Here is a 12,107-nt window from a genome sequence, read left to right on the forward strand (position 1 = left end):
ACTCTCTCTGCCTCTCTCCCCTACACTTTCTCTGCCTCTCTCCCCTACACTATCTCTGCCTCTCTCCCCTACACTCTCTCTGCCTCTCTCCCCTACACTCTCTCTGCCTCTCTCCCCTACACTCTCTCTGCCTCTCTCCCCTATACTCTCTCTGTCTCTCTCCCCTACACTCTCTCTGTCTCTCTCCCCCACACTCTCTCTGTCTCTCTGTCTCTCTCCCCCACACTCTCTCTGTCTCTCTCCCCCACACTCTCTCTGTCTCTCTCCCCCACACTCTCTCTGTCTCTCTCCCCCACACTCTCTCTGTCTCTCACTCTGTATCTGGATATCTTATTTACCCTGAATATCTTAACTGCCCTATACTACACCGAAATAACTTATACTGCTTTCTTCCAGATCTGACTCAAGCTTCACACAGGAAACATCGGAATCCCCCCTAACCCAGAAGACAGGTAGGGAACACCTCCCCTTCAATGTATAAGATTGCTGGAATGAAGGTATCTGGACATTGAGGGACTGCGGATCAGGTAAGATCCCAGGCGGGATTGCTGCTTTAGATATTGTGAAGCAGGGACGTCCAGACACTGGTTAAGGGGTTCAGGAAACTAGTCATTCACATCTGGCTTTTATTTCTAGATCCAACATTCACACACACACACACACACACACACACACACACACACACACACACACACACACACACACACACACACACACACACACACACACACACACACACACACACACACACACACACACGGACTAATTGTAGTATAATGTAATACAATAAATACATTTATGTCAAAAACGAATGTTGTTCTGACTAGGAATTTATTAAATGTATTTTATTTATATATTTTATTTTAAAGTGGTGTTGGGGCGGGGTTGGGGGCGGGACTAGGGGCGGGGTTGGGGGCAAGACTAGGGGCGGGACTAGGTGGCGAGTAGATTTTTTTGGTTGGGCGAGTAGATTTTTGGGTGATTTGTCGAACACTGTATATATATATATATATATATATATATATCCCCTTAACATACTGGTATAGATAGACTCCATTCCCATGTATCGGCGGCCTTGCGAGACCACCCATCACTCTCCTCCTCACCCTTCCTCTCATCCCTCTCCCTTCTTCCTCTCGCCGCCCACCTCTTTTCCACATCTCCCACCTCACTCCCCCCATACACATAATTGTCCCGGCTCTCCCCGTCGGCGGCCCTTGGTATCAGACACAACAGGCCTAGTACCTATAACCACTGCTTTTCTAGGCCACAGTTCTAGAAGTGTGAGCTAAACCAGCTGATTGGTAGTATCGCTGTCTGTCAGATCCTACTTTTGAGCTGCTCACTGCGTACACATGCAGCTGATCTAGCTATTAGTATATCTCACAGGTATTTCAGGTGTTCTCCACAAGGAACATTAAACTGTCAACCAGGAAGTGGACATTGTCTGCTTTTAAAGGAAATCAGGTGGAGGGAGCTACTACAGGTACATTCACTCATTTTGGTGCTACATGAAGGATACGCACAAAAATGGCTATGGTATAAGAGAACAGGGACAGAAATATTCACTGTGTCATCTGCCAGAGTGCCAGACACATACTGAATTGAAATACTTTATTTTAAAAGAAATAAAACTCTACAAACGGCAGGAAGTGATTTCACCTGCTTTCCACAGCGCACAAAGTGTTATAGGGCTGACAAGTCTAAGGCTGCGGTCCCAGTGATCACTGTGATACGGGCACCCGCCGGGGGGGGCGGCGCGTGCACAGGGCTACCCGCGATCTGCGGTCTTTATGGAGAGGGAGATTGCGATGTGAGGGGGCGTGGTCTGGGTTTTGCGGGGTCGTGGTCATGAGCTCACGCGGCTGGTTCGCCCTCATTGGGTGAACCGCCGGCGGGGGAGTGGCCACGACTCCGTCGCCAGTTCTGAACTCAATTCCATTGCGTTACAAAAAACTGCGAGTACAGCACGGCTGCACCTTCAGCGGGAAGGTGAGTACTGGGCCCAGCCCCATTGAGGGGCGGTGCTTACATGCACAGCGCACGCCTAGGTGTGCGCTGTAGCAGTGACTGGGACCGCAGCCTAAGGAACCTTAGTTATGGTGTATGGTTACAACAAAAACCTTTACTTCAATTTTAATAACCATATTTGGTCAGTCTAGTGATTCTAATTATGCAGTGGCAGACATTATACTACAATTTAATGTGTTACCATATTTTAGGCAGATCAGGATTACTGGAGCCTGGGGTCATCATCCTTAAGATCGCTGCAGTCATCTGCTCACTAATTCTGATGTCAATTATCATTATTATCATTTTTTATCATTTGTATTTATTATGTTTTATTATTCTTTATAGTATCATTACTTGTATATTGGGTATTTTTATTGCTGTATTTTGAGGTGTGCACCTCTGTAGTCATCTACTATGCTACAGATGCACATCATTTGTATAAATATGGACTGAATAATCACCTGGCAACCAACGGGTTAAACTTCTACTAACAGTGGACGATATAAAAGGCATTATATCCTGTCTAACTCCATACCCCTGATGAAGTAACCGGAGTAGTTGTGAAACACATTGGGTTAATCTGGTACTAAACTGCGAAACCGGAGCACACATGGACGTTAGCCTGGCAATCAGCTGGCTGCCGTGATCTCATCACTGTGGGAGGCATGGTCTGGATGCGACACAGGCGATCAACTCCTTACCGGCATTCAGGAGCACAAGAAATACCAGCACCCCCACACAGGACTTCCATCTGACTCAGCTCTGGTGACTGCGGGACCTGCATTTGTTCTATTCTAAGCCTCAAAAACCAGGGAATCTGTGTAATATTCCTTCTGTCAGTTTTAAATGTATTACAGGAGGGCCCCGGGTATACGGCGGGTTCCGTCCCAGGGGCCCGCCGTATAGTGAAAATCGCCGAAAGAGGATCCGGCGATTTTCAGTTGTTTGCACGCGCAAATCGGCATTTTCGCCGTTCTACGCATCCGCGACCTATGGTCTTCACGCGCAAACTACAGTATGCGCGCGCAAACTACGGTCGGCGCATGCGCGCCGGGCGCAACCGCCCGTTCTGTGCATGCGCGACTTAGGATCCAAGATGGCAGCTCCCTTCTCGGTGCCGCCGTATCGACGAAAAGCGGGGCCCTGCTGTACATGTTTCATATCAGGATCAGGCTATGTATGTTCAATCTTTTCTCCTGCCTTACGCATTATAACTATCTCTGACCCAACACTGAGTAAGAGAGCCCCAGATTAACCTCTTGAGCACTATTGGACAACCCACTATACCTAGAGTACGAGTGTTCCTGATACCTCTTGAGCTTTATTTTATTGGTGTTTTTACATTGTACTAGACACCTTTTTTCTTACATTTCACCATGAACAACTCCTTGTGAGAAATTGCGTGAAACAGAACTACTCTGCGAACATCTACGTTGTGGATTTGGACAATCCGTAAATTTTCAAAACAGCAGGAACTATTTTCAACCATATCTGATTGGTAACACTTGATAGATTTTATCAGACTTTTTGTTTATTCTTTATGGCTGTCAAGCACATTTGTGTGTGTGTATATATATATATATATATATATATATATATATATATATATATATATATATATATATATATATATATATATATATATAGCAGAAAATAGCCGTGTTAGTCCAGTTGCGATAGTGCAGAATAAATGCTGTATTGCTTGACCTGAAGAAGAGAGGAGAACTCTCGAAAGCTTGTCCTATGAGAAAAATTGTTAGTCCAATAAAAAAGGTATCACCTAATACTGAAGAACACATATATATATATATATATTTTTCCACATTGTTTTCATATCACTGGGTAGCACTAATTATTATATTAGTCGCAGTTCAATAAGTAAGCGATGGATTTCTTTATTATCTTTCAGACAATCCAGGAGGAGCATATAAGGAAAACAAAAAAACAAAGAGTGCAAAATTTAAGTGCAGACGTTTTGGTAAAGAGATTAATGATGTGATGAAATCTTGGCTCAACTGGTGTATCTACTCACAAGATGTTTGTGGTACAAATGCGATTAGCAGATAGGGCTGCTACCCAATAGGATAAGATGGTGTGTGGGGTTCCCTCCAGGCACGTCTCGTCAATAGGGCGATGGTATATATAGAGGAGAAAAACAGCACTACATAGCGCAATCTGATATAAAATAATTTATGTAAAAGGTAAGTATATAAAATGTGCACTTACAATGTGCTAAGTTAAAACACGCATTGGTCACAATAAATGTGAAATAAGTGGGTACTCCGCAGCTCTCACCGCCTCCCCTCGTTGCTCCAGAGCTCCTTCGCCTGCACTTCGGGATTCCAACTCCTCTCTGTGTGTCCTCCGGTGCTTGTGACGTCACGGCTCTGTAGATGGTGAAGCTACGGGTCCCTCACTGATCCAAAACACCACTCAACGCGTTTCGCCCAGCCCTTGAGAGCTGTGTATGGCTTCGTCAGGAGGTGTGGATTGGGGGGGTTAATAGATGTCTATATATACCCTATCCCATCCAATTATACAATTAATTCAAACAATTATCATAGCGCTATGGTCAGTGATATTATCAGAGCTACATTACAATTAGATAACAACATGATAGTACATTAACATAGTTAACTTCATATGAAATATCATTCTTGGAAATTTAGTTTCACTATGATTATATGAAAATACCTGAATGGTATATAAGTAAAAATGTATGAGAGAAACATACTTTTAGACAGATTTACCTGAATGGGATTAATTGATTAAGGTTAGTAGAAGGGGGGTAATGCTGCAAGTATCAGTATTACAAATTTAACTTGCAGCTGTCACCAGCAAAATTAAATTGAGGAGAAAGGTACTATTTAATTCGCAGACTTCTGTGAATGGGATTTACAATATATGCAGCAATTAGTTACAGCTGCAACACGTGTAAACATATAGTAAGGGCAAATACTTCAATAATTTTCACATTAATTAGTATGGTTGAGAGATACTTATAAATGCTGCTGTTAATTACAGCTGCATCATAAGTTACCTGCCCCTGCAATTCATCGGGCGAGACTTTAAATAAAAATAATTTCGTGTAAAAGATATGTACTCTATAATCTGTGTGTGTATTTATAACTATAATTAAAAGTGCTAAAAATTAATAGTGCTAAAAATGAATTATTAAATAGAGAATGACCTTTCATTTACATCACATCACATATATATACAGTAAATGTATACAATTTATGATTCCACATCTGACAAAGTGTGCAAAGTGCATAAGGATCACAGATGCCACTAGGCTCCATATTACAAGATGACTACGCAATCAAATACATATTTGTAGAACTACTATAAAGAACTGATACTAAAGTGTGAAAGGGTATACAAGGGTATTCAGGTTACATCCGATGTACATGGCGTGACATTGAAGGCTGAAACAACATAGATAAGGCAGGTAGAGCAAAAAAGAGCATCATTAGATATACATTCATATGAGGATGGGTGCCAGATCAATTTCGGCGTTTAAACCTTTTGGCGTAAGGGTTTTTAAACGGTGGATCCAGAATGCTTCCCTCCTAAGCAATTCCGATCCCCTATCACCTCCCCTCCAGTGTGGCAATACATGCTCTATTGCTTTGAATTGCAAGCTTGTTGGTTCACCCGCATGGCATTCTAAGAAATGTTTTGGTATGCTATGATTCTGAAGCTTTCTATGTATTCCGCTCAGATGTTCTATTATCCTTGTCCGCACAGGCCTGATAGTTTTTCCTACGTACTGTAACCTGCAGGAACATTCCAGAAGATAAACTACATGGTCCGTCCTGCAGGTCATAAAACTTTCTATGTTGAAACATTCGCCTGTTATATTTGAGAAGAAGCGGGTTTGTTCAGATGATTTATACCGACAAGCTGTGCATTTCTTGCACCCGAAAAATCCTTTCATGTTAAGCCAACTATTATCCATACATTTTTTATTTCTCATTGCGCTTGGCGCAAGTTTATTTTTTTAATTGTTAGCTTTTTTAAAAATGATGTTAGGTCTATCTGGTACAATTGGGCCCAAAATGGGATCGTTTTTCAGGATGTCCCAATGCCTAAAGAGGATCTTTCTAATGTCACCTGCCTCCCTATTGTATCCAGTGAGAAAGGCAAATTCAAAATCTCTATTCTCTCTATTCCTTCTTTTTTTCATTTTTAACAAGTCATTTCTGTTCATATTCTCAACTTTTTCCCGTGCATTTCTTATCAGTTCTTTATCATAATTCTTCTCCAGAAATTTATTCTGCACCCTTTCTGACTGTGTGTCGCATTGGTCCACATCTGTACAGTTTCTTTTAATGCGAATCAGTTGGCTAACTGGCACGTTATCCATCCATCTTGGTAGATGGCAGCTGTCTCTCCTAATAAAATTATTTTTATCTGTGTCCTTAAAGTGTGTCCTTGTCTTTAGCACATGGTTGTCCACATAAATATTCAAATCTAAATAATTTACTGCAGAATGGCTCCATTCGTTTGTGAAGGTAAGGTTATAAGTGTTGGTGTTCATATTATCCAAAAATGTGACTACATTTTCTTCTCCACCACTCCAAATAATAAGCACATCATCAATGTAACGGCGATAGAGGACGAGGTCCGCGCCAAGCTCACTGTCACTCCATATGTTATCTTTCTCCCAATCTGCTATAAACAGATTGGCATAGCTTGGTGCGAATCTCGTCCCCATTGCCGTCCCACACTGTTGCAGATAAAAGGTGTCCCCAAACCAAAAATAATTGTGATGTAGAATAAAATTAATACTATCAATAATAAAATCAATTTGTGGTGAAAGTAAAGTCTCGTCCTCCTGTAAAAATCGTTTTGTTGCTGCACATCCCTGTGTGTGCTGTATCACTGTATATAGTGATGCAACATCACATGTTGCCAGGATGTAATGATCTTCCCATGTCACATCTTTTAGCAAATTTAACAGGTCTAATGTATCTCTCAGATAAGATTTTTGTTGAACTACGTATTTTTGCAAAAAGGTATCAATATACATAGAGAGGTTAGCTGTTAGTGAGTCAATCCTCAAGACTATTGGTCGGCCTTGGGGATTGACCACACTTTTATGGACCTTAGGGAGGAAGTAGAAGACCGGCATCCTAGCTTTATCCTGATAGAGGAATTTGTACTCCTTCTCTTCTAGTACGCCGGTCTCCCTTCCCCCATCCAAAAGTTTTTTAAGTTCCTCTGTATATTCCTTAATGGGATTAGAAGGTAACTTTTTGTACGTATTACTATCTCCCAATAATCTTAGTGCCTCCTTCTCATAATCAGGCTTATTCATGAGGACTATACCTCCTCCCTTATCCGCCTGTTTCATGATCAAATTTTCCTCTTCCATTAGTTGTTTTAGGCCTTCTTTTTCAATTTTTGTCAGATTTTCAGTTTTTCTTTTTTGGTTCTGAGTATTATCTTTTTTTGCCATATCTTCAAAATCTTTAGTAATCATTTGGAAGAAAACCTCCAAATGATTTCCAGAAGCAAAGTGGGGGAAAAGGGTTGATTTTGGCTTAAGCCCTGAATGGATAAATGTTCTCTCCTGCTCAACGATATGGGGCACTTCAATATTCAATTTGGGTTCAATGTGTCTACCTAAAAAATACCTTTTTACTGTCAACTTTCTGAGATACCGATTAGCGTCCATAAATAAGTCAAATTCACTATGCCCTTTCATGGGCGCAAAGGATAAACCTTTGGAAAGAATGCTTTTTTGTGGTTCTGTTAGTGCAATACTACTCAAATTAAAGACATTATCTATTTCTATTTCGCACTTCTTTTTTCTCTCCCTTTTTCGTCTGCCTCTCTTTCCTCTGACTGTCTTCCTCTTTTGGACTTTCCATTTAACCCTTTCTCCTGTTTCTGCTGGGTTGTGTTCTTCTCGTCCCACAAAGTGGAAGGGCCCTCCCCTACACCTAAAAACGAGGAATCTGTACTTGAATGTTTTTCTGAACTCTTTTTCTTATCGTCTCTTTCTCTAGAGTCTAGTGATTTTGTTCTATTGAGTTTCTTATTCAGTCCCTCTTCCTCTCTTTTTTCTTTTGATTTATAGGTGTGTAATTAGCTCTACCTCTATCTGAATCTCTCCTAGGTGATTTTTCAGTCATTTTATTTGAACTATCTCTCTGTTTGTTATCATACCTTTCTTTTCTAGATGTTTCTCCTAATGTTGATCTATCATGAAAAAGACTGTTATCTCTATATGTGTTTTGGTAATGTTTCTTATAAGTCCTATTAATAGTCCAATTTCTTTGCTCCCCTTTTCTGTAATCCTCCTCATCCCTATGTAGTTTTTTGGTTTTATTATTATCTGTGTCCCTTTCTAAAGTGTCAAGTTTTTTCTGCAATTGTATATCTTTTTCTTTAAACTCTTTTGTATTTTCCAAAGGGGTTAATTTTTCTTTGATCTCATTAATTTCATCTAAATGTTTTAGATGTATTTTTTGTTGGTCTAAAATTAGATCAATTAACCCATAGGAGCATTTATCTAATAATTCATTCCAATTTTTTAAAAACACTTCATCTTCCAAATCAAAAGATGGCTTTTACGGACTCTTAAGCCCCTTGGGATTATTCCACACTCTTTATACCGTTGTAAAAAAAACTACATCTAACCACTTTTTTGTGTCTCTAATCATCAGTTTCTCCAGTTTAGTGAATTCATTAGTAATTATATTTTCTATATTATCATCCTTAATCTCTTCCTCCTCGTCTATTACTTTATCAAAGTTTATCTTCCTTTGTAATCTTTTAGCAAACACATTAACATTCATTTCTACTACATCGATATTGACTTAAGTGTGCTGCCCAATCACCAAAAAAACCAACAGTGTATAGTGAATTAAAGTGATAGAAAGGCGCTAACTCCTTAAAATATAATTATAAGACAATGAGTGCAAATAACAAGTGCAATTAACAATGTGTGCTCAATATTCGACCAAATTGAAAACAATTATTACATAACCCTGCTCAAACCCTCTGGTGGAACCTGTTTCACGGGTTCCAGGAAGAAAGATATATTTCAGACAATCCAGGAGGAGCATATAAGGGAAACAAAAAAACAAAGAGTGCAAAATTTAAGTGCAGACGTTTTGGTAAAGAGATTAATGATGTGATGAAATCTTGGCTCAACTGGTGTATCTACTCAAAAGATGTTTGTGGTACAAATGCGATTAGCAGATAGGGCTGCTACCCAATAGGATAAGATGGTGTGTGAGGTTCCCTCCAGGCACGTCTCGTCAATAGGGCGATGGTATATATAGAGGAGAAAAACAGCACTACATAGCGCAATCTGATATAAAATAATTTATGTAAAAGGTAAGTATATAAAATGTGCACTTACAATGTGCTAAATTAAAACACGCATTGGTCAAAATAAAAGTGAAATAAGTGGGTACTCCGCAGCTCTCACCGCCTCCCCTCGTTGCTCCAGAGCTCCTTCGCCTGCACTTCGGGATTCCAACTCCTTTCTGTGTGTCCTGTGTCCTCCGGTGCGTGTGACGTCACGGCTCTGTAGATGGTGAAGCTACGGGTCCCTCACTGATCCAAAACACCACTCAACACGTTTCGCCCAGCCCTTGAGAGCTGTGTATGGCTTCGTCAGGAGTGTGTGGATTGGGGGGATAATAGATGTCTATATATACCCTATCCCATCCAATTATACAATTAATTCAAACAATTATCATAGCGCTATGGTCAGTGATATTATTTATTATCTTGTCATATAGGTCTGAGACGTGACTGTGTTCTTTTTTTTTTTATCTATGCTGTACGGTGGAGGGATTTTGTAACTTTTTTAGACACCATAAATTATTTTGTTTAATAGTTTTAGTTTTTTTCCCATGATCCCTCGACAAGACACTGAAAACCCACTCCGAGTCGGCCTTTTGACTAAGATCAAGCAGTGCACTTTATCCTCTGTCCATGACAGAGAAAGATTATGGAGTGCAAGATCCCTCTGCTTAGGTCGAGCTCATGATTGTGGTGCCCCAGCGATGTGTGCGCTAGCTTCAGGAGATTGGTTGCGACGATCGGGGGCGTGGCGAACGCGTCACTGAGCTGGTTCGCCCTCACTGGCTGAACCAGTTCACATGACTCTGATGTCCCTCTACTGCAGCCCCAAATCTCAATTTGAGTTGTGGTGGCAAAATGTAGCAGCGTCGACGCGCGCAGCACCGCGAGCACTTGAAAACTCTAATAGGCAATATGGTAAGAGTCCTGAAAGTGCGCGGATGCAAGCGCACGCGAACATAGCAACGCCGCCACAATGAGCTTGGTCTTAGAGCAACCAAGCATGATCCATTTGGGAAAAGCCTACACAATGGATGCTGGAACCTTAGATTGGCACACAGTTGATTGAGACCAAGCATGATTTAACACAGGATTTTTTAAAGCTTTCACTACACTAAGCACTTTTCACCCCCTGCCTGGGGGTCAGGTTGGTAGGATCTATCTTGGCAGAGTTTGTGAACTTCAACTGGCCTTCTGGTTGGGGGTGCTTTGCTACTTACCTTTGCATTGAGCGCTATGTACCATAAAGCACTTTGCATTTGGCTGGTTACTACATGGGAAGTACCAGTGAGAGATGATTGGAAGTCCTCATGTGCCAGCTGACAAAAGATATCTCACAGACGGAGACGGGTGACGGATGGCCTTTTGGCTAGTTTCTTGGCTCAAGAGCACGGTTGATGTGGCACCAAGCACTTTCATGAAGAACTTTTGCTGCTCTTCTGGCCTAGAAGACCTTTTAAGTTTGCACAGGAGCAGGTGTTACAACACTTCTACACTTCTACTTCAATTCTACTGCTCACTTTTAAAGCTTTACATTCTTCTGCCCCTCATTACATCTCAGCCCTAATTTCTCGCTATGCACCATCACGACTCTTGCGTTCTTCTCAAGGATGTCTTCTTTCTACCCCCTTTGTATCTAAAGCTCTCTCCCGCCTTAAACCTTTCTCACTTTCTGCCCCACACCTCTGGAATGCTCTTCCCCTCAATACCCGACTAGCCCCCTCGCTATCCACCTTTAAGACCCACCTTAAGACACATCTGCTTAAAGAAGCATATGAGTAGCACTGGATAATCATGGACACATGACACAAAGCTTGGCCTCCTGCAGACGCACTTACTAGTATTCCCTCCTACTGTCTCTGTACGTTCTCCCTACCTACCAATTAGATTGTAAGCTCCTCGGAGCAGGGACTCCTTCCTTAATGTTACTTTTACAGTATGTCTGAAGCACTTATTCCCATGATGTGTTATTTATATTTGCTATTTATATGACATGTATTACTACTGTGAAGCGCTATGTACATTTTATGGCGCTATACAAATAAAGACATACATACATACATACTTGTGCACTGTTCACGGGAGCACATACATCTTGAGCTCTCTGAAAAGATCATGTGTTAAAGTGTCTAAATATAGTTTACATTTAATCAAAAATGTCCCTGTTCTTTGAGTGGTGTTAAGCATGGTACCCTGTTAATCAATTTTTTAAGGGGGGGGGAATCATTTTTTTAATAGTGAATTACGAGGAGAGTCACTCTATGGTGACATTTCCATTCCCAACACACTTGTCTCCTTTATAACGTTACTACAACTCCGCCCTCACACAACAGCACCGCAGAACAGTGCGCCAGGCACGTGACTGGACAGGAAGTCGGCCTTTGCCATCTTGGGACTGGGCAAACAGACCAGTTTGTGGCTTGTAATAATACATACCAAAGTGCTTCAACATTGAGTCGCATGGAACTAAGAACATGTACAGTGAAATTAAAGATGCAGCCCCTTTTCCACGGCCCTCACCACCCAAAAGTGGATATAATAGTTTTATAGGCAAAGTGGACAGCTATTAATTTTACATGCAAACACTGCAAAGGATGGTTATGTTCTTATTTTCGCCGTTGAATCGCTTGTTAATGATGTTTTGGATGCTAAATTTCACTTTGCAGTGTGTTTTATAATGGCTGTTACAAGCAAGTTACCCATATCAAATATGGCCGCCGGGCGCTTCAGCATGTCTAGCGTGTGCGTGCCAGCAGCATGCTTTACCC

Source organism: Ascaphus truei, chromosome 6 (genome assembly GCF_040206685.1).
Source record: "Ascaphus truei isolate aAscTru1 chromosome 6, aAscTru1.hap1, whole genome shotgun sequence".
NCBI classification, from domain to species: Eukaryota; Metazoa; Chordata; class Amphibia; order Anura; family Ascaphidae; genus Ascaphus; species Ascaphus truei.